Raw genomic sequence first — 20,727 nt, 5'->3', positions numbered from 1 at the left:
GACATGCACCATTCCTTAGCAACTGCTTTGGATTGGCCAAATGCGTAAATTCGATGCACTGTGTGTTATATTCTTGGCATTCGCACTTTACAAAATTTAAGAATTGCTGTAAGATTTTTCCACTATGGACACTATTCTAGAGTTCCAGCATTTTTCTTACTCTGTTTCAAAAATTGATGATTTCTACAAACTAGATTTCTTGCCTGGCTTATTTTCATTTCACCTGACATCTCTGACTTCCTATCTGTGGTGATCACTGTCTCACGGCCACCCACTTGGTAAAGATAATAACTAGGAGGTCATTGACTTAGTGATAATGTATTCATTGTCTCTAATGATGACTTCTATGATGCCCTCACACTGCAATGCCCTCTTCTAGGTTGGAACATCCTTGCTAACTTGCTTGACTTTTCAAGTAATCCTTCACCTGTTGAAGCCAGATATTTTCCGAAACATGTGTCACAGAGTCTCATGGGCATGACACTTGACACAATATCCATCTTGAGCACCAGATTTTTTGTGATTTTCATGTCTTACCTATTCATTTCCTTTGACATAGTTTCAGATCCTCTTATTAATCACTCACTGCAAGTTTTGAATGGTGCAGGTTTTGTGGACTTTTCTAAATAAAATGCATTACATTTGAATTCATTACTTTTCTTCCTGTTTTATCATGTTTATGTATTCCTGGTATACTGGTGTCGATTGGTCACTAAAAAGAGCACAACAGGATTCTATTCTACAATACGGACCTTTGTCTTTCTCAATCGCTCCGATTCCATAATGGCAACAGTGCCGAGCAACAAGGGTACTTAACTGTGCAATCAATTCAAGAAAGTAGTTTCAACTCAGTGTCCACTTTTTGCAGAGACACTGGCAGTAGGGCTATTTCGGGTGCTCTTACAGCAGTCTTCATTCTCATAAGACTATATTTTCTACTGCTAGTATTCTTGCAGAGGAAGGTGCTGTTCAGTAACATATGAGTGCAGTGCAGCTCTATAAAAGGATGATCTACAATCCAGGGACACTACCCAACCAAGAGGACTTCCTGTAACATTCCACGACAGAGAAAATCCCTTAAGAGAAACTTTTTCACTGCAGAGATTCTCACTGAGGAAAATGATTCTCAGTGCCATGTCACTGCAAGGAGGCTAGCTTAGGAGGATTCTCTTCACAGTTGAGATGGCACCTGAGGAAGACACTTTTCAGCAATTGGTGGCTACATGGGAGCTCACTTAAGAGTAACATCTTAAATGCTGGGGCCCTCATAAGGAATTGAATTAGCAGTATCTGTTTCTCTGCTGCTATACTCCCTGAGAAACAAAATATTAAGTGACATGTCACAGTTGCAAGGCAGCTCTATGAAGACAGGACCAGATTCACGTGTCTTTACTGCATAGTCTCGCGGTAATATATCAGTATTGACAAGGTGAATGAAATGAGTGTGATGATTTTCATTGATGAGACCTTTTAATCATCTTTATGTTAATATATGTTGAAATTCGTTCATATTTAATTAAGCTCAAAATTAAAAATAATTGACGACCCAGGTGGGACTTGAACCCACAATCCCCAGCTTCGGAGGCTGATGCCTTATCCATTAGGCCACAGGGCCACTTGATAGAAAAGCACTGATCTGACCATAATAGACCAACTGAACACCAATTCAAACACAGAATAAACACCCCATGGCAAAAACAACAAAAACATGAAAAAAAAACACAGTCAACATGTAGAGCAAGTCTGTGAGTTTGGAAAACACACCTTGCATATGATGGTCCAGTGAGCGAAGGTAAAGAAAGGAACAACTCCTGCAACACAAACCCTTCCGCAATTCATATTGAACACTTTTGATTGAAGAGAGTATACAGTGCGGTGGTTGCTACTCCTCGCCATCCTTATTTATAGTATTTTGATTTATATGCACTGAAATAGCTTTTAGTTTGGCTTCTGATGTTTTGTCTTCTAAAAAATGTGTATATACTGGTACTTTCTACAGATGGAAATGAAGATGAACTCAAAATAGCGACAAATAGTCCTGACATGCACCAATCCTTAGCAACTGCTTTGGATTGGCCAAATGCGTAAATTCGATGCACTGTGTGTTATATTCTTGGCATTCGCACTTTACAAAATTTAAGAATTGCTGTAAGATTTTTCCATTATGGACACTATTCTAGAGTTCCAGCATTTTTCTTACTCTGTCTCAAATATTTTTTTTTTTAAATATATTTTTATTTTGTTTTAAGTGAAAACAATATAAACAAACTTGTGACATTATATACAATAAGACAATAAACACTTAACAAAACACAACACTACACTCCCCCCCTCCCCTTCAAGAGCTCATCCACAGGGTAGTTCCGTATCGACCTGGTGTGGCCGGGTGACTTCCTCCTCCGAGGCAGTAGGTTCTCCTCGTACCCCAAACAGACCAGTGACTAATGACCTCCAGGCTACTAGGTTGCCCACATCCTCCTCCCCGCATTTACTGCATGCCTCTTGCCAGACCATGGTTTCGGCTTCCGCCCATTTTTGGAGATCCCTCCACCACATCTCTATCCTAGGTTTGTAGCATTGCTTCCAGTTCATAGCTATCCTCCTCTTAGCGAGTATATACGCTAGGTCTCTCAGTTTCCCCAGATGTTTGGTGTTCTTAGGTCTGGGGAACCCCCCTAGAAGGCAAGCCCAGGTTGTGTCAATGCTTATCGGGACCCCTTTGTCAGCCAACTTCTGTGACACTTCTCTCCAGAAGACTTCGATTACTGGGCAGGACCAGAACATATGCGTCATGTCCGCGTCCTCCTCGTTACATTTCGGGCATGCCTGCCTGCCCAAGTTCGCAAACTTAGCTATTCTCTTGGGGGTCATATACGCTCTGTGTGTGATATATAGTTGGATTTGCTGTAATCTAGCATTTCTGGACACTTTTTTATGATATCCCAGAGCCCGTTCCCACATCCCATCAGTCATCTGAACCCCCACCTCCATTTCCCATTCTAGTCTCAAGTCTGTCAAGTCCTTTCCCACTCGGGACATCACCACCTCATACAATCTGGAGATCTCGTGTCCGCCCTCTGATATGTCATATATTGTATCAATCAGGGCGTCCGGATCCTCCGCTAACACCGTCTCAGGCCAAGATTTTCGGGTTAATCCGTACCAACCTGAGGTATGTAACGTATTGGCCCCCATGTAACCCAGCTTCTTCTTCTAAGTCTGCAAAATCCTTGATGGCCCCATCTTGCCATATATCTCCTAACGTGGCCAACCGAACCGGTTCCCAGTACATTCTGATCGTTTTTCTAAGTTGACCATCCCCCGCAGTCAAGGCAACCAGTGGCACCTGCGGCGAACACGGATCCGGGCTTTCCAGCAGCCGGCATGCTCTACGCCACATTTTCCACCCAAGTAACAGCATACCAGGGCGAAGATTTAAGTCTTGTCTAGGGACCCAGATGATCTCCTTCAAATAGAACGGGGTGCAATCTGTCCCAACCAACCTGGACTCGGGAGATTCCTCATCAGAGAGCCACTGTGTAACATATTGCAATTGGCTCGCAACATAATAGGCCTCAAAATGTGGTAATTTAATCCCTCCTTTATCGTAGAAGTTTTGTAGCTTCCACAGCGCCACTCGGTTGCGAGTGCCGTGCCATAGGAAGTCCCTGCACATACTGTCGAGTTTGGTAAAGAACTTCCTAGCTATTAAGTATGGTATGTTGTTGAAGAAATGCAGCAGTCTAGGCAAGACAACCATTTTAAGCAACGCCCCTCGCCCTATCATCGCTAGCGGCAGCTTTTCCCAAAATCGCATAGACGCACGGATCTTATCCACAGCAACCTCGGTGTTATGCAGATGTTCGTTTCCCACAGTGTGATATATGTCTATTCCGAGGTATCGGAAGGACTCGGCTGCCCAAGGCACGGGCAATACCGGTAAGCGTTCCGTGGGGACCTTCGAATAGTACCCTAGGGGGAACATGCTCGACTTGCCAGGCTTAACCGCTATGCCGGACAATTCGGCATACTTCTGCATGACCTCCAACACATACTGGAGGTTCTCTTCCGGATACTTTAGGTACAGCAGCAAGTCATCGGCATATAAGGATATCAAATGGCTCTTTCCTCCCACCTCGATGCCCACCAGGTCATATTGCTGTCTAAGATATACAGCTAAGGGTTCCAAGGCCAATATGTATAACATCGGGGACCAAGGACATCCCTGCCTAGTACCCCTACTTAGGTGCCACTTATCGGATATCACTGATCCCGTACGCACCCTAGCCGTTGGCTGGCTATACAGTAGTCTCGCCCATCTGATATAGCCTGGCCCAAACCCATATTCTCTCAGGACCGCAAACAGCCACGGCCACCTCACCGAATCAAACGCCTTAACTGCGTCTAGGGAGATCACTGCCATTTCCTCATCTCTTCTGTTCCCTTCTTCTATCACTCGGTGGAGCCGCCTGTGATTATGAGTTATATTCCTGCCAGGGACATAACCTGTCTGATCCGAGTGTATCAGTCAGCCGATGACCTTGCGCAGCCTATCCGCCAAGACCGCTGTCAGGATCTTACTGTCTTGGTTCAACATTGACAGCGGTCTGTACGATCCACAGTGTTGTCTCGGCTTGTTAGGCTTGGGTAGTGGTACGATCAGCGCTTCTCTGAGCGTGTCTGGCAATCGGCCTCCCTCGAATGATTCGTTATACATCTCCAGCATAGGGGGGAGTATCTCTGCGCTATACGTTTTGTAGAACTCACTCGGGAGTCCATCAGTGCCCGGGGTCTTGCAAGTAGGCAGCCGTTTCACCACCTCTTCCAGTTCATCTAGCGTAATGGGGCCATCTAACTCCTCCCTTTCCTCTGCACTAATCCTGGGCAGTTCTATATCTTCCAGTGTGTCCCTGATTTTATCCAGATTGTCTTCCCCTTTGTCCTCATACAGCGCTTTATAATAATCTAAGGAAGCAGCGTTAACCTCTTCCTGAGTGTGAGCCTCCTCTCCGTCTTCCCTTTCTATCATCATGACCGGGCCCCTGGGGGTTTCCCTCTTATAAAGCCATGCCAGTAGGCGACCAGTTTTGTCACCTCCTGCATGTTGCCTCTCCACGTATTTCCTGTAATTGAGGTCACAAAGCCGCTCCCACAGCTCTGAGCTTCGTTGTTGTAATTCGAGTACTAGGTCTGTGTCCCCTCCCCCTCAGCTCGGCTAAAACCCCCCCCTGAAGGCCCTTTGATTTAGAGATAGCGTCGCCCCTCACTACCACCGTGAAGGCCTCCCAAAGTGTACCAGCCGAATCCACACTGCCCGTGTTCTCCTCAAAATACCTTGTAATCGTCTCTCTAATATCTTCTCTAAAGACCGGGTCTCTGAGCGCCTCCGCCCGAATGCGCCATGTTGGAATCCGCCCTCTGGGGCGGCCATATTGCCAGGCCATCACCAAGGGCGAATGGTCCGACAGGACGCTCGCTCTGTATTCAACCTGTGTAGTTGTTATCGCCACTTCTGGCGTAGCAAAGAAGTAATCTAGTCTCGTGTGCAACTGTTGAGGGGCCGAATAATGAGAGTACTGCAAGGCCGTGGGGTGTTTCAATCTCCAGACATCTTCTAGTCCATAGTCGTCTAATAGTACCCGTAGAGCCCTGGCCGCTGGGGTGGGCCTGTCTACTTTACTGTCGGACCTATCTATCTTGGGGTCAAGAACACAGTTAAAGTCCCCCCCCCAGATGATCGGTTCCCCTGCGCACTGGCCCAGGCGTGTACATAGAGTCCTGAAGTATACAGCAGTATTCTGATTGGGGGCATATGTATTAATAATACTCAGTCCTCTGTTCTCAATCAGTACCCTCAGTATTACCAGTCTACCCTCCGTGTCTACCTCCTCTCGTACAATTCTGAGTGGGACATGCGGGGCCACCCAGATCAGCACACCTCTGGCATAGGCCGAGTACGGGGAGCCCACCACTGTACCACCCCATTTTTTCTTTACAAGGTCTAGTTTATGTTGGGCCAGGTGCGTTTCTTGTAGTAGGGCAATGTCGATCTTCTGTCGTTTAAGATACAACATGACTTTATTTCTTTTCAGGTAATTATTGAGGCCCCGGACGTTCCAGGTGGCAATCTTGAGGTCACCCATGGCAGCTATGTGTCTTCCCACCCCACTTACGGGAACCTCCAGCGGTTCTCATGACACAGAAGGCGTCCCACTGCAGCCACTCCGCGAATAAGCTCATTCCCAAACTAACCACACACACAACCAAACTCCAACTCCCTTTCCCCTCCCTCTTCTACCCTCCCCCCAACACCACACACCCCAACTGTTGCCCAGCTTCAACAAAAGAGCTCAGGCACCCCCACATCTGGTTCCGCAAACACCGGTCCGTGCACGGAGCCCAGTATGGTGAGGTCGCCCTAATGGCCACCTAACCTAAGCTATTGTGGGGAGAGAGTATCGCTCCATGGGGCTCCCGTTCAATGATAATCTCAATGTTTGTGACAAACAGTACAACCAACTGACCTTCCATACCGAAGGTTCCGAACCGACTATAATCAAGTCTCAGGGTCCATGAGTCGCGCCATCTTGCGACGCCATTTTACGTCTTCCGCAGCTCCTCCGAGTCCTTCTGGGGCCGGTCCGCCGATTCTTGAGGGCACCCCTGTGCGTCGAGCCACTCCATGGCGTCCTCTGGGGTCTCGAAAAATAAAGTTTTATGCGCCTGTATGACCTTCAGTTTTGCAGGGTAAAGCAACATATATTTGTAACCTGCCTCCCTCAGCCTCCGTTTCACAGTCCCAAAGTTCATGCGGCTCCGCTGCACAGCTAGGGTGTAAACCGGATACGCCGTGATGTTTGCTGCTCCTCTCTTGATCGTGCCTCCTTTTCGAAAATGTTCTAATATTCTTTCCCGATCACGATAGTTAAGAATTTTGGCAATGATGGGTCTGGGCGGGTTTCCGGGAGGCGGCTTCCTCGTTAGGGCTCTATGTGCTCTCTCCACTGCGAAGCCTTGGGATAAGACCCCTCCGGATATCTCTTGCAGCAACATGGTCTCAACAAAGTCAGTAGGGTCACGGCCCTCCGTCCCCTCCGGTAGGCCCACAATGCGGATATTGTTGCGACGGGCCAGTCCTTCCGCCTCCTCCACTCTACTTTCCAAGTTGCCCACCCTTTGGATTAGGGCGTGCAGTTTTGCCTTGTGGGTGGCACAGTCCGCCGTATTCGGGCCAACTTCTTTTTCCAGGGACTCTGTGCGCTCCGCCAGAACCCTAACGTCTTGTCTCAGTAGATTGACGTCCTCCTGGACCTCCCCAACTTTGAGGTCCAATACCGTTTTTAATTCAGAGACAGCCAGTTCTAATTTCGACTCCCAGGCCGCTCTCAGGTCCGCAATCGCTGCCAGGATTTCTTGGTTAGAGCTCGAAGTCGTTGCGCTACCCACGGCCGGTGCATCCTTATTCTTGGTGGCGTCCGGGCCCGGGGACGTTTTGGTGAAGTCATCCAGCGTGGGCTGTTTCGCCTTAGGTCGCACTGCCTTACTGGACATGGTCCTGAGGATGTGCAGGTCTATCGAATGATGAGTGGGCGCACTGCACGCTGACCTGGTTAGGTCTTCCCGCAACTCTTTTTAATCCCGTCTCGGGCCTATGTCGGCCATTTTGAGTCGCCCTTTGTTCTCAGCGTCTCTCGACTTTTCTTCTCTGATCTTAGCCGTCGTAGCTGCTATGTCCTCCAAAAGTTCACAGTACTTCGGTGGCACCTTCACACGCTGGCATGCATATCGTCGGTATTCAATAAGCAGTCGTACTGCACTGATTTGCCCGGATCTGTTCAGGATCTCGGGAGCTCCGCTGGAACTCTCAAAAATTGATGATTTCTACAAACTAGATTTCTTGCCTGGCATATTTTCATTTCACCTGACATCTCTGACTTCCTATCTGTGGTGATCACTGTCTCATGGCCACCCACTTGGTAAAGATAATAACTAGGAGGTCATTGACTTAGTGATAATGTATTCATTGTCTCTAATGATGACTTCTATGATGCCCTCACACTGCAATGCCCTCTTCTAGGTTGGAACATCCTTGCTAACTTGCTTGACTTTTCAAGTAATCCTTCACCTGTTGAAGCCAGATATTTTCCGAAACATGTGTCACAGAGTCTCATGGGCATGACACTTGACACAATATCCATCTTGAGCACCAGATTTTTTGTGATTTTCATGTCTTACCTATTCATTTCCTTTGACATAGTTTCAGATCCTCTTATTAATCACTCACTGCAAGTTTTGAATGGTGCAGGTTTTGTGGACTTTTCTAAATAAAATGCATTACATTTGAATTCATTACTTTTCTTCCTGTTTTATCATGTTTATGTATTCCTGGTACACTGGTGTCGATTGGTCACTAAAAAGAGCACAACAGGATTCTATTCTACAGTACGGACCGTTGTCTTTCTCAATCGCTCCGATTCCATAATGGCAACAGTGCCGAGCAACAAGGGTACTTAACTGTGCAATCAATTCAAGAAAGTAGTTTCAACTCAGTGTCCACTTTCTGCAGAGACACTGGCAGTAGGGCTATTTCGGGTGCTCTTACAGCAGGCTTCATTCTCATAAGACTATATTTTCTACTGCTAGTATTCTTGCAGAGGAAGGTGCTGTTCAGTAACATATGAGTGCAGTGCAGCTCTATAAAAGGATGATCTACAATCCAGGGACACTACCCAACCAAGAGGACTTCCTGTAACATTCCACGACAGAGACAATCCCTTAAGAGAAACTTTTTCACTGCAGAGATTCTCACTGAGGAAAATGATTCTCAGTGACATGTCACTGCAAGGAGGCTAGCTTAGGAGGATTCTCTTCACAGTTGAGATGGCACCTGAGGAAGACACTTTTCAGCAATTGGTGGCTACATGGGAGCTCACTTAAGAGTAACATCTTAAATGCTGGGGCCCTCATAAGGAATTGAATTAGCAGTATCTGTTTCTCTGCTGCTATACTCCCTGAGAAGCAAAATATTAAGTGATATGTCACAGTTGCAAGGCAGCTTTATGAAGACAGGACAAGATTCACGTGTCTTTACTGCATAGTGTCGCGGTAATACATCAGTATTGACAAGGTGAATGAAATGAGTGTGATGATTTTCATTGATGAGACCTTTTAATCATCTTTATGTTAATATATGTTGAAATTCGTTCATATTTAATTAAGATCAAAATTAAAACTAATTGACGACCCAGGTGGGACTTGAACCCACAATCCCCAGCTTCGGAGGCTGATGCCTTATCCATTAGGCCACAGGGCCACTTGATAGAAAAACACTGATCTGACAATAATAGACCAACTGAACACCAATTCAAACACAGAATAAACACCCCATGGCAAAAACAACAAAAACATGAAAAAAAAACACAGTCAACATGTAAAGCAAGTCTGTGAGTTTGGAAAACACACCTTGGATATGATGGTCCAGTGAGCGAAGGTAAAGAAAGGAACAACTCCTGCAACACAAACCCTTCCGCAATTCATATTGAACACTTTTGATTGAAGAGAGTATACAGTGCGGTGGTTGCTACTCCTCGCCATCCTTATTTATAGTATTTTGATTTATATGCACTGAAATAGCTTTTAGTTTGGCTTCTGATGTTTTGTCTTCTAAAAAATGTGTATGTACTGGTACTTTCTACAGATGGAAATGAAGATGAACTCAAAATAGGGACAAATAGTCCTGACATACACCAATCCTTAGCAACTGCTTTGGATTGGCCAAATGCGTAAATTCGATGCACTGTGTGTTATATTCTTGGCATTCGCACTTTGCATATGATGGTCCAGTGAGCGAAGGTAAAGAAAGGAACAACTCCTGCAACACAAACCCTTCCGCAATTCATATTGAACACTTTTGATTGAAGAGAGTATACAGTGCGGTGGTTGCTACTCCTCGCCATCCTTATTTATAGTATTTTGATTTATATGCACTGAAATAGCTTTTAGTTCGGCTTCTGATGTTTTGTCTTCTAAAAAATGTGTATGTACTGGTACTTTCTACAGATGGAAATGAAGATGAACTCAAAATAGGGACAAATAGTCCTGACATGCACCAATCCTTAGCAACTGCTTTGGATTGGCCAAATGCGTAAATTCGATGCACTGTGTGTTATATTCTTGGCATTCGCACTTTACAAAATTTAAGAATTGCTGTAAGATTTTTCCATTATGGACACTATTCTAGAGTTCCAGCATTTTTCTTACTCTGTCTCAAAAATTGATGATTTCTACAAACTAGATTTCTTGCCTGGCATATTTTCATTTCACCTGACATCTCTGACTTCCTATCTGTGGTGATCACTGTCTCACGGCCACCCACTTGGTAAAGATAATAACTAGGAGGTCATTGACTTAGTGATAATGTATTCATTGTCTCTAATGATGACTTCTATGATGCCCTCACACTGAAATGCCCTCTTCTAGGTTGGAACATCCTTGCTAACTTGCTTGACTTTTCAAGTAATCCTTCACCTGTTGAAGCCAGATATTTTCCGAAACATGTGTCACAGAGTCTCATGGGCATGACACTTGACACAATATCCATCTTGAGCACCAGATTTTTTGTGATTTTCATGTCTTACCTATTCATTTCCTTTGACATAGTTTCAGATCCTCTTATTAATCACTCACTGCAAGTTTTGAATGGTGCAGGTTTTGTGGACTTTTCTAAATAAAATGCATTACATTTGAATTCATTACTTTTCTTCCTGTTTTATCATGTTTATGTATTCCTGGTATACTGGTGTCGATTGGTCACTAAAAAGAGCACAACAGGATTCTATTCTACAATACGGACCGTTGTCTTTCTCAATCGCTCCGATTCCATAATGGCAACAGTGCCGAGCAACAAGGGTACTTAACTGTGCAATCAATTCAAGAAAGTAGTTTCAACTCAGTGTCCACTTTCTGCAGAGACACTGGCAGTAGGACTATTTCGGGTGCTCTTACAGCAGGCTTCATTCTCATAAGACTATATTTTCTACTGCTAGTATTCTTGCAGAGGAAGGTGCTGTTCGGTAACATGTGAGTGCAGTGCAGCTCTATAAAAGGATGATCTACAATCCAGGGACACTACCCAACCAAGAGGACTTCCTGTAACATTCCACGACAGAGACAATCCCTTAAGAGAAACTTTTTCACTGTTGAGATTCTCACTGAGGAAAATGATTCTCAGTGCCATGTCACTGCAAGGAGGCTAGCTTAGGAGGATTCTCTTCACAGTTGAGATGGCACCTGAGGAAAACACTTTTCAGCAATTGGTGGCTACAGGGGAGCTCACTTAAGAGTAACATCTTAAATGCTGGGGCCCTCATAAGGAATTGAATTAGCAGTATCTGTTTCTCTGCTGCTATACTCCCTCAGAAACAAAATATTAAGTGACATGTCACAGTTGCAAGGCAGCTCTATGAAGACAGGACAAGATTCACGTGTCTTTACTGCATAGTCTCGCGGTAATATATCAGTATTGACAAGGTGAATGAAATGAGTGTGATGATTGTCATTGATGAGACCTTTTAATCATCTTTATGTTAATATATGTTGAAATTCGTTCATATTTAATTAAGATCAAAATTAAAAATAATTGACGACCCAGGTGGGACTTGAACCCACAATCCCCAGCTTCGGAGGCTGATGCCTTATCCATTAGGCCACAGGGCCACTTGATAGAAAAACACTGATCTGACAATAATAGACCAACTGAACACCAATTCAAACACAGAATAAACACCCCATGGCAAAAACAACAAAAACATGAAAAAAAAACACAGTCAACATGTAGAGCAAGTCTGTGAGTTTGGAAAACACACCTTGCATATGATGGTCCAGTGAGCGAATGTAAAGAAAGGAACAACTCCTGCAACACAAACCCTTCCGCAATTCATATTGAACACTTTTGATTGAAGAGAGTATACAGTGCGGTGGTTGCTACTCCTCGCCATCCTTAGTTATAGTATTTTGATTTATATGCACTGAAATAGCTCTTAGTTTGGCTTCTGATGTTTTGTCTTCTAAAAAATGTGTATGTACTGGTACTTTCTACAGATGGAAATGAAGATGAACTCAAAATAGGGACAAATAGTCCTGACATACACCAATCCTTAGCAACTGCTTTGGATTGGCCAAATGCGTAAATTTGATGCACTGTGTGTTATATTCTTGGCATTCGCACTTTACAAAATTTAAGAATTGCTGTAAGATTTTTCCATTATGGACACTATTCTAGAGTTCCAGCATTTTTCTTACTCTGTCTCAAAAATTGATGATTTCTACAAACTAGATTTCTTGCCTGGCATATTTTCATTTCACCTGACATCTCTGACTTCCTATCTGTGGTGATCACTGTCTCACGGCCACCCACTTGGTAAAGATAATAACTAGGAGGTCATTGACTTAGTGATAATGTATTCATTGTCTCTAATGATGACTTCTATGATGCCCTCACACTGAAATGCCCTCTTCTAGGTTGGAACATCCTTGCTAACTTGCTTGACTTTTCAAGTAATCCTTCACCTGTTGAAGCCAGATATTTTCCGAAACATGTGTCACAGAGTCTCATGGGCATGACACTTGACACAATATCCATCTTGAGCACCAGATTTTTTGTGATTTTCATGTCTTACCTATTCATTTCCTTTGACATAGTTTCAGATCCTCTTATTAATCACTCACTGCAAGTTTTGAATGGTGCAGGTTTTGTGGACTTTTCTAAATAAAATGCATTACATTTGAATTCATTACTTTTCTTCCTGTTTTATCATGTTTATGTATTCCTGGTATACTGGTGTCGATTGGTCACTAAAAAGAGCACAACAGGATTCTATTCTACAATACGGACCGTTGTCTTTCTCAATCGCTCCGATTCCATAATGGCAACAGTGCCGAGCAACAAGGGTACTTAACTGTGCAATCAATTCAAGAAAGTAGTTTCAACTCAGTGTCCACTTTCTGCAGAGACACTGGCAGTAGGACTATTTCGGGTGCTCTTACAGCAGGCTTCATTCTCATAAGACTATATTTTCTACTGCTAGTATTCTTGCAGAGGAAGGTGCTGTTCGGTAACATGTGAGTGCAGTGCAGCTCTATAAAAGGATGATCTACAATCCAGGGACACTACCCAACCAAGAGGACTTCCTGTAACATTCCACGACAGAGACAATCCCTTAAGAGAAACTTTTTCACTGCAGAGATTCTCACTGAGGAAAATGATTCTCAGTGCCATGTCACTGCAAGGAGGCTAGCTTAGGAGGATTCTCTTCACAGTTGAGATGGCACCTGAGGAAGACACTTTTCAGCAATTGGTGGCTACAGGGGAGCTCACTTAAGAGTAACATCTTAAATGCTGGGGCCCTCATAAGGAATTGAATTAGCAGTATCTGTTTCTCTGCTGCTATACTCCCTGAGAAACAAAATATTAAGTGACATGTCACAGTTGCAAGGCAGCTCTATGAAGACAGGACAAGATTCACGTGTCTTTACTGCATAGTCTTGCGGTAATACATCAGTATTGACAAGGTGAATGAAATGAGTGTGATGATTTTCATTGATGAGACCTTTTAATCATCTTTATGTTAATATATGTTGAAATTCGTTCATATTTAATTAAGATCAAAATTAAAAATAATTGACACCCAGGTGGGACTTGAACCCACAATCCCCAGCTTCGGGGGCTGATGCCTTATCCATTAGGCCACAGGGCCACTTGATAGAAAAGCACTGATCGGACCATAATAGACCAACTGAACACCAATTCAAACACAGAATAAACACCCCATGGCAAAAACAACAAAAACATGAAAAAAAAACACAGTCAACATGTAGAGCAAGTCTGTGAGTTTGGAAAACACACCTTGCATATGATGGTCCAGTGAGCGAAGGTAAAGAAAGGAACAACTCCTGCAACACAAACCCTTCCGCAATTCATATTGAACACTTTTGATTGAAGAGAGTATACAGTGCGGTGGTTGCTACTCCTCGCCATCCTTATTTATAGTATTTTGATTTATATGCACTGAAATAGCTTTTAGTTTGGCTTCTGATGTTTTGTCTTCTAAAAAATGTGTATATACTGGTACTTTCTACAGATGGAAATGAAGATGAACTCAAAATAGGGACAAATAGTCCTGACATACACCAATCCTTAGCAACTGCTTTGGATTGGCCAAATGCGTAAATTCGATGCACTGTGTGTTATATTCTTGGCATTCGCACATTGTATATGATGGTCCAGTGAGCGAAGGTAAAGAAAGGAGCAACTCCTGCAACACAAACCCTTCCGCAATTCATATTGAACACTTTTGATTGAAGAGAGTATACAGTGCGGTGGTTGCTACTCCTCGCCATCCTTATTTATAGTATTTTGATTTATATGCATTGAAATAGCTTTTAGTTCGGCTTCTGATGTTTTGTCTTCTAAAAAATGTGTATATACTGGTACTTTCTACAGATGGAAATGAAGATGAACTCAAAATAGGGACAAATAGTCCTGACATGCACCAATCCTTAGCAACTGCTTTGGATTGGCCAAATGCGTAAATTCGATGCACTGTGTGTTATATTCTTGGCATTCGCACTTTACAAAATTTAAGAATTGCTGTAAGATTTTTCCATTATGGACACTATTCTAGAGTTCCAGCATTTTTCTTACTCTGTCTCAAAAATTGATGATTTCTACAAACTAGATTTCTTGCCTGGCATATTTTCATTTCACCTGACATCTCTGACTTCCTATCTGTGGTGATCACTGTCTCACGGCCACCCACTTGGTAAAGATAATAACTAGGAGGTCATTGACTTAGTGATAATGTATTCATTGTCTCTAATGATGACTTCTATGATGCCCTCACACTGCAATGCCCTCTTCTAGGTTGGAACATCCTTGCTAACTTGCTTGACTTTTCAAGTAATCCTTCACCTGTTGAAGCCAGATATTTTCCGAAACATGTGTCACAGAATCTCATGGGCATGACACTTGTCACAATATCCATCTTGAGCACCAGATTTTTTGTGATTTTCATGTCTTACCTATTCATTTCCTTTGACATAGTTTCAGATCCTCTTATTAATCACTCACTGCAAGTTTTGAATGGTGCAGCTTTTGTGGACTTTTCTAAATAAAATGCATTACATTTGAATTCATCACTTTTCTTCCTGTTTTATCATGTTTATGTATTCCTGGTACACTGGTGTCGATTGGTCACTAAAAAGAGCACAACAGGATTCTATTCTACAGTACGGACCGTTGTCTTTCTCAATCGCTCCGATTCCATAATGGCAACAGTGCCGAGCAACAAGGGTACTTAACTGTGCAATCAATTCAAGAAAGTAGTTTCAACTCAGTGTCCACTTTCTGCAGAGACACTGGCAGTAGGGCTATTTCGGGTGCTCTTACAGCGGGCTTCATTCTCATAAGACTATATTTTCTACTGCTAGTATTCTTGCAGAGGAAGGTGCTGTTCAGTAACATGTAGAGCAAGTCTGTGAGTTTGGAAAACACACCTTGCATATGATGGTCCAGTGAGCGAAGGTAAAGAAAGGAACAACTCCTGCAACACAAACCCTTCCGCAATTCATATTGAACACTTTTGATTGAAGAGAGGTGGTTGCTACTCCTCGCCATCCTTAGTTATAGTATTTTGATTTATATGCACTGAAATAGCTCTTAGTTTGGCTTCTGATGTTTTGTCTTCTAAAAAATGTGTATGTACTGGTACTTTCTACAGATGGAAATGAAGATGAACTCAAAATAGGGACAAATAGTCCTGACATACACCAATCCTTAGCAACTGCTTTGGATTGGCCAAATGCGTAAATTCGATGCACTGTGTGTTATATTCTTGGCATTCGCACTTTACAAAATTTAAGAATTGCTGTAAGATTTTTCCATTATGGACACTATTCTAGAGTTCCAGCATTTTTCTTACTCTGTCTCAAAAATTGATGATTTCTACAAACTAGATTTCTTGCCTGGCATATTTTCATTTCACCTGACATCTCTGACTTCATATCTGTGGTGATCACTGTCTCACGGCCACCCACTTGGTAAAGATAATAACTAGGAGGTCATTGACTTAGTGATAATGTATTCATTGTCTCTAATGATGACTTCTATGATGCCCTCACACTGAAATGCCCTCTTCTAGGTTGGAACATCCTTGCTAACTTGCTTGACTTTTCAAGTAATCCTTCACCTGTTGAAGCCAGATATTTTCCGAAACATGTGTCACAGAGTTTCATGGGCATGACACTTGACACAATATCCATCTTGAGCACCAGATTTTTTGTGATTTTCATGTCTTACCTATTCATTTCCTTTGACATAGTTTCAGATCCTCTTATTAATCACTCACTGCAAGTTTTGAATGGTGCAGGTTTTGTGGACTTTTCTAAATAAAATGCATTACATTTGAATTCATTACTTTTCTTCCTGTTTTATCATGTTTATGTATTCCTGGTATACTGGTGTCGATTGGTCACTAAAAAGAGCACAACAGGATTCTATTCTACAATACGGACCGTTGTCTTTCTCAATCGCTCCGATTCCATAATGGCAACAGTGCCGAGCAACAAGGGTACTTAACTGTGCAATCAATTCAAGAAAGTAGTTTCAACTCAGTGTCCACTTTCTGCAGAGACACTGGCAGTAGGGCTATTTCGGGTGCTCTTACAGCAGGCTTCATTCTCATAAGACTATATTTTCTACTGCTAGTATTCTTGCAGAGGAAGGTGCTGTTCAGTAACATGTGAGTGCAGTGCAGCTCTATAAAAGGATGATCTACAATCCAGGGACACTACCCAACCAAGAGGACTTCCTGTAACATTCCACGACAGAGACAATCCCTTAAGAGAAACTTTTTCACTGCAGAGATTCTCACTGAGGAAAATGATTCTCAGTGCCATGTTACTGCAAGGAGGCTAGTTTAGGAGGATTCTCTTCACAGTTGAGATGGCACCTGAGGAAGACACTTTTCAGCAATTGGTGGCTACAGGGGAGCTCACTTAAGAGTAACATCTTAAATGCTGGGGCCCTCATAAGGAATTGAATTAGCAGTATCTGTTTCTCTGCTGCTATACTCCCTGAGAAACAAAATATTAAGTGACATGTCACAGTTGCAAGGCAGCTCTATGAAGACAGGACAAGATTCACGTGTCTTTACTGCATAGTCTCGCGGTAATATATCAGTATTGACAAGGTGAATGAAATGAGTGTGATGATTTTCATTGATGAGACCTTTTAATCATCTTTATGTTAATATATGTTGAAATTCGTTCATATTTAATTAAGATCAAAATTAAAAATAGTTGACGACCCAGGTGAGACATGAACCCACAATCCCCAGCTTTGGAGGCTGATGCCTTATCCATTAGGCCACAGGGCCACTTGATAGAAAAGCACTGATCTGACAATAATAGACCAACTGAACACCAATTCAAACACAGAATAAACACCCCATGGCAAAAACAACAAAAACATGAAAATAAAACACACTCAACATGTAGAGCAGGTCTGTGAGTTTGGAAAACACACCTTGCATATGATGGTCCAGTGAGCGAAGGTAAAGAAAGGAACAACTCCTGCAACACAAACCCTTCCGCAATTCATATTTAACACTTTTGATTGAAGAGAGTATACAGTGCGGTGGTTGCTACTCCTCGCCATCCTTATTTATAGTATTTTGATTTATATGCACTGAAATAGCTCTTAGTTTGGCTTCTGATGTTTTGTCTTCTAAAAAATGTGTATGTACTGGTACTTTCTACAGATGGAAATGAAGATGAACTCAAAATAGGGACAAATAGTCCTGACATACACCAATCCTTAGCAACTGCTTTGGATTGGCCAAATGCGTAAATTCGATGCACTGTGTGTTATATTCTTGGCATTCGCACTTCACAAAATTTAAGAATTGCTGTAAGATTTTTCCATTATGGACACTATTCTAGAGTTCCAGCATTTTTCTTACTCTGTCTCAAAAATTGATGATTTCTACAAACTAGATTTCTTGCCTGGCATATTTTCATTTCACCTGACATCTCTGACTTCCTATCTGTGGTGATCACTGTCTCACGGCCACCCACTTGGTAAAGATAATAACTAGGAGGTCATTGACTTAGTGATAATGTATTCATTGTCTCTAATGATGACTTCTATGATGCCCTCACACTGCAATGCCCTCTTCTAGGTTGGAACATCCTTGCTAACTTGCTTGACTTTTCAAGTAATCCTTCACCTGTTGAAGCCAGATATTTTCCGAAACATGTGTCACAGAGTCTCATGGGCATGACACTTGACACAATATCCATCTTGAGCACCAGATTTTTTGTGATTTTCATATCTTACCTATTCATTTCCTTTGACATAGTTTCAGATCCTCTTATTAATCACTCACTGCAAGTTTTGAATGGTGCAGGTTTTGTGGACTTTTCTAAATAAAATGCATTACATTTGAATTCATTACTTTTCTTCCTGTTTTATCATGTTTATGTATTCCTGGTATACTGGTGTCGATTGGTCACTAAAAAGAGCACAACAGGATTCTATTCTACAATACGGACCGTTGTCTTTCTCAATCGCTCCGATTCCATAATGGCAACAGTGCCGAGCAACAAGGGTACTTAACTGTGCAATCAATTCAAGAAAGTAGTTTCAACTCAGTGTCCACTTTCTGCAGAGACACTGGAAGTAGGGCTATTTCGGGTGCTCTTACAGCAGGCTTCATTCTCATAAGACTATATTTTCTACTGCTAGTATTCTTGCAGAGGAAGGTGCTGTTCAGTAACATGTGAGTGCAGTGCAGCTCTATAAAAGGATGATCTACAATCCAGGGACACTACCCAACCAAGAGGACTTCCTGTAACATTCCACGACAGAGACAATCCCTTAAGAGAAACTTTTTCACTGCAGAGATTCTCACTGAGGAAAATGATTCTCAGTGCCATGTCACTGCAAGGAGGCTAGCTTAGGAGGATTCTCTTCACAGTTGAGATGGCACCTGAGGAAGACACTTTTCAGCAATTGGTGGCTACAGGGGAGCTCACTTAAGAGTAACATCTTAAATGCTGGGGCCCTCATAAGGAATTGAATTAGCAGTATCTGTTTCTCTGCTGCTATACTCCCTGAGAAACAAAATATTAAGTGACATGTCACAGTTGCAAGGCAGCTCTATGAAGACAGGACAAGATTCACATGTCTTTACTGCATAGTCTCGCGGTAATATATCAGTATTGACAAGGTGAATGAAATGAGTGTGATGATTTTCATTGATGAGACCTTTTAATCATCTTTATGTTAATATATGTTGAAATTCGTTCATATTTAATTAAGATCAAAATTAAAAATAATTGACGACCCAGGTGAGACTTGAACCCACAACCCCCAGCTTCGGAGGCTGATGCCTTATCCATTAGGCCACAGGGCCACTTGATAGAAAAGCACTGATCTGACAATAATAGACCAACTGAACACCAATTCAAACACAGAATAAACACCCCATGGCAAAAACAACAAAAACATGAAAAAAAACACAGTCAACATGTAGAGCAAGTCTGTGAGTTTGGAAAACACACCTTGCATATGATGGTCCAGTGAGCGAAGGTAAAGAAAGGAACAACTCCTGCAACACAAACCCTTCCGCAATTCATATTGAACACTTTTGATTGAAGAGAGTATACAGTTCGGTGGTTGCTACTCCTCGCCATCCTTATTTATAGTATTTTGATTTATATGCACTGAAATAGCTTTTAGTTCGGCTTCTGATGTTTTGTCTTCTAAAAAATGTGTATATACTGGTACTTTCTACAGATGGAAATGAAGATGAACTCAAAATAGGGACAAATAGTCCTGACATGCACCAATCCTTAGCAACTGCTTTGGATCGGCCAAATGCGTAAATTCGATGCACTGTGTGTTATATTCTTGGAATTCGCACTTTACAAAATTTAAGAATTGCTGTAAGATTTTTCCATTATGGACACTATTCTAGAGTTCCAGCATTTTTCTTACTCTGTCTCAAAAATTGATGATTTCTACAAACTAGATTTCTTGCCTGGCATATTTTCATTTCACCTGACATCTCTGACTTCCTATCTGTGGTGATCACTGTCTCACGGCCACCCACTTGGTAAAGATAATAACTAGGAGGTCATTGATTTAGTGATAATGTATTCATTGTCTCTAATGATGACTTCTATGATGCCCTCACACTGCAATGCCCTCTTCTAGGTTGGAACATCCTTGCTAACTTGCTTGACTTTTCAAGTAATCCTTCACCTGTTGAAGCCAGATATTTTCCGAAACATGTGTCACAGAATCTCATGGGCATGACACTTGACACAATATCCATCTTGAGCACCAGATTTTTTGTGATTTTCATGTCTTACCTATTCATTTCCTTTGACATAGTTTCAGATCCTCTTATTAATCACTCACTGCAAGTTTTGAATGGTGCAGGTTTTGTGGACTTTTCTAAATAAAATGCATTACATTTGAATTCATCACTTTTCTTCCTGTTTTATCATGTTTATGTATTCCTGGTACACTGGTGTCGATTGGTCACTAAAAAGAGCACAACAGGATTCTATTTTACAGTACGGACCGTTGTCTTTCTCAATCGCTCCGATTCCATAATGGCAACAGTGCCGAGCAACAAGGGTACTTAACTGTGCAATCAATTC

General features: G+C 42.4%; 5 non-coding genes across 5 annotated transcripts; all 5 read right to left on the bottom strand.

Moving 5' to 3' along the window:
- Window positions 1–1,542: 1,542 nt before the first annotated feature.
- TRNAR-CCG (transfer RNA arginine (anticodon CCG)) lies at window positions 1,543–1,615 on the bottom strand. The gene has a single exon. It is a non-coding gene; the product is annotated as a tRNA-Arg (tRNA).
- A 7,625-nt stretch (window positions 1,616–9,240) lies between these two features.
- Window positions 9,241–9,313, bottom strand: TRNAR-CCG (transfer RNA arginine (anticodon CCG)). The gene has a single exon. It is a non-coding gene; the product is annotated as a tRNA-Arg (tRNA).
- Window positions 9,314–11,642: 2,329 nt separating this feature from the next.
- Window positions 11,643–11,715, bottom strand: TRNAR-CCG (transfer RNA arginine (anticodon CCG)). The gene has a single exon. It is a non-coding gene; the product is annotated as a tRNA-Arg (tRNA).
- Window positions 11,716–13,679: 1,964 nt separating this feature from the next.
- TRNAR-CCG (transfer RNA arginine (anticodon CCG)) lies at window positions 13,680–13,754 on the bottom strand. The gene has a single exon. It is a non-coding gene; the product is annotated as a tRNA-Arg (tRNA).
- A 5,645-nt stretch (window positions 13,755–19,399) lies between these two features.
- Window positions 19,400–19,472, bottom strand: TRNAR-CCG (transfer RNA arginine (anticodon CCG)). Its single transcript has one exon. It is a non-coding gene; the product is annotated as a tRNA-Arg (tRNA).
- Between the last annotated feature and the right edge of the window lie 1,255 nt (window positions 19,473–20,727).

The sequence above is a fragment of the Ambystoma mexicanum genome, chromosome 3q (genome assembly GCF_040938575.1).
Source record: "Ambystoma mexicanum isolate Mex_15411 chromosome 3q, UKY_AmexF1_1, whole genome shotgun sequence".
Taxonomy (NCBI): Eukaryota; Metazoa; Chordata; class Amphibia; order Caudata; family Ambystomatidae; genus Ambystoma; species Ambystoma mexicanum.
Note: the sequence above shows the minus strand (reverse complement) of the source record. Positions and strands in the feature narration are given on the sequence as shown.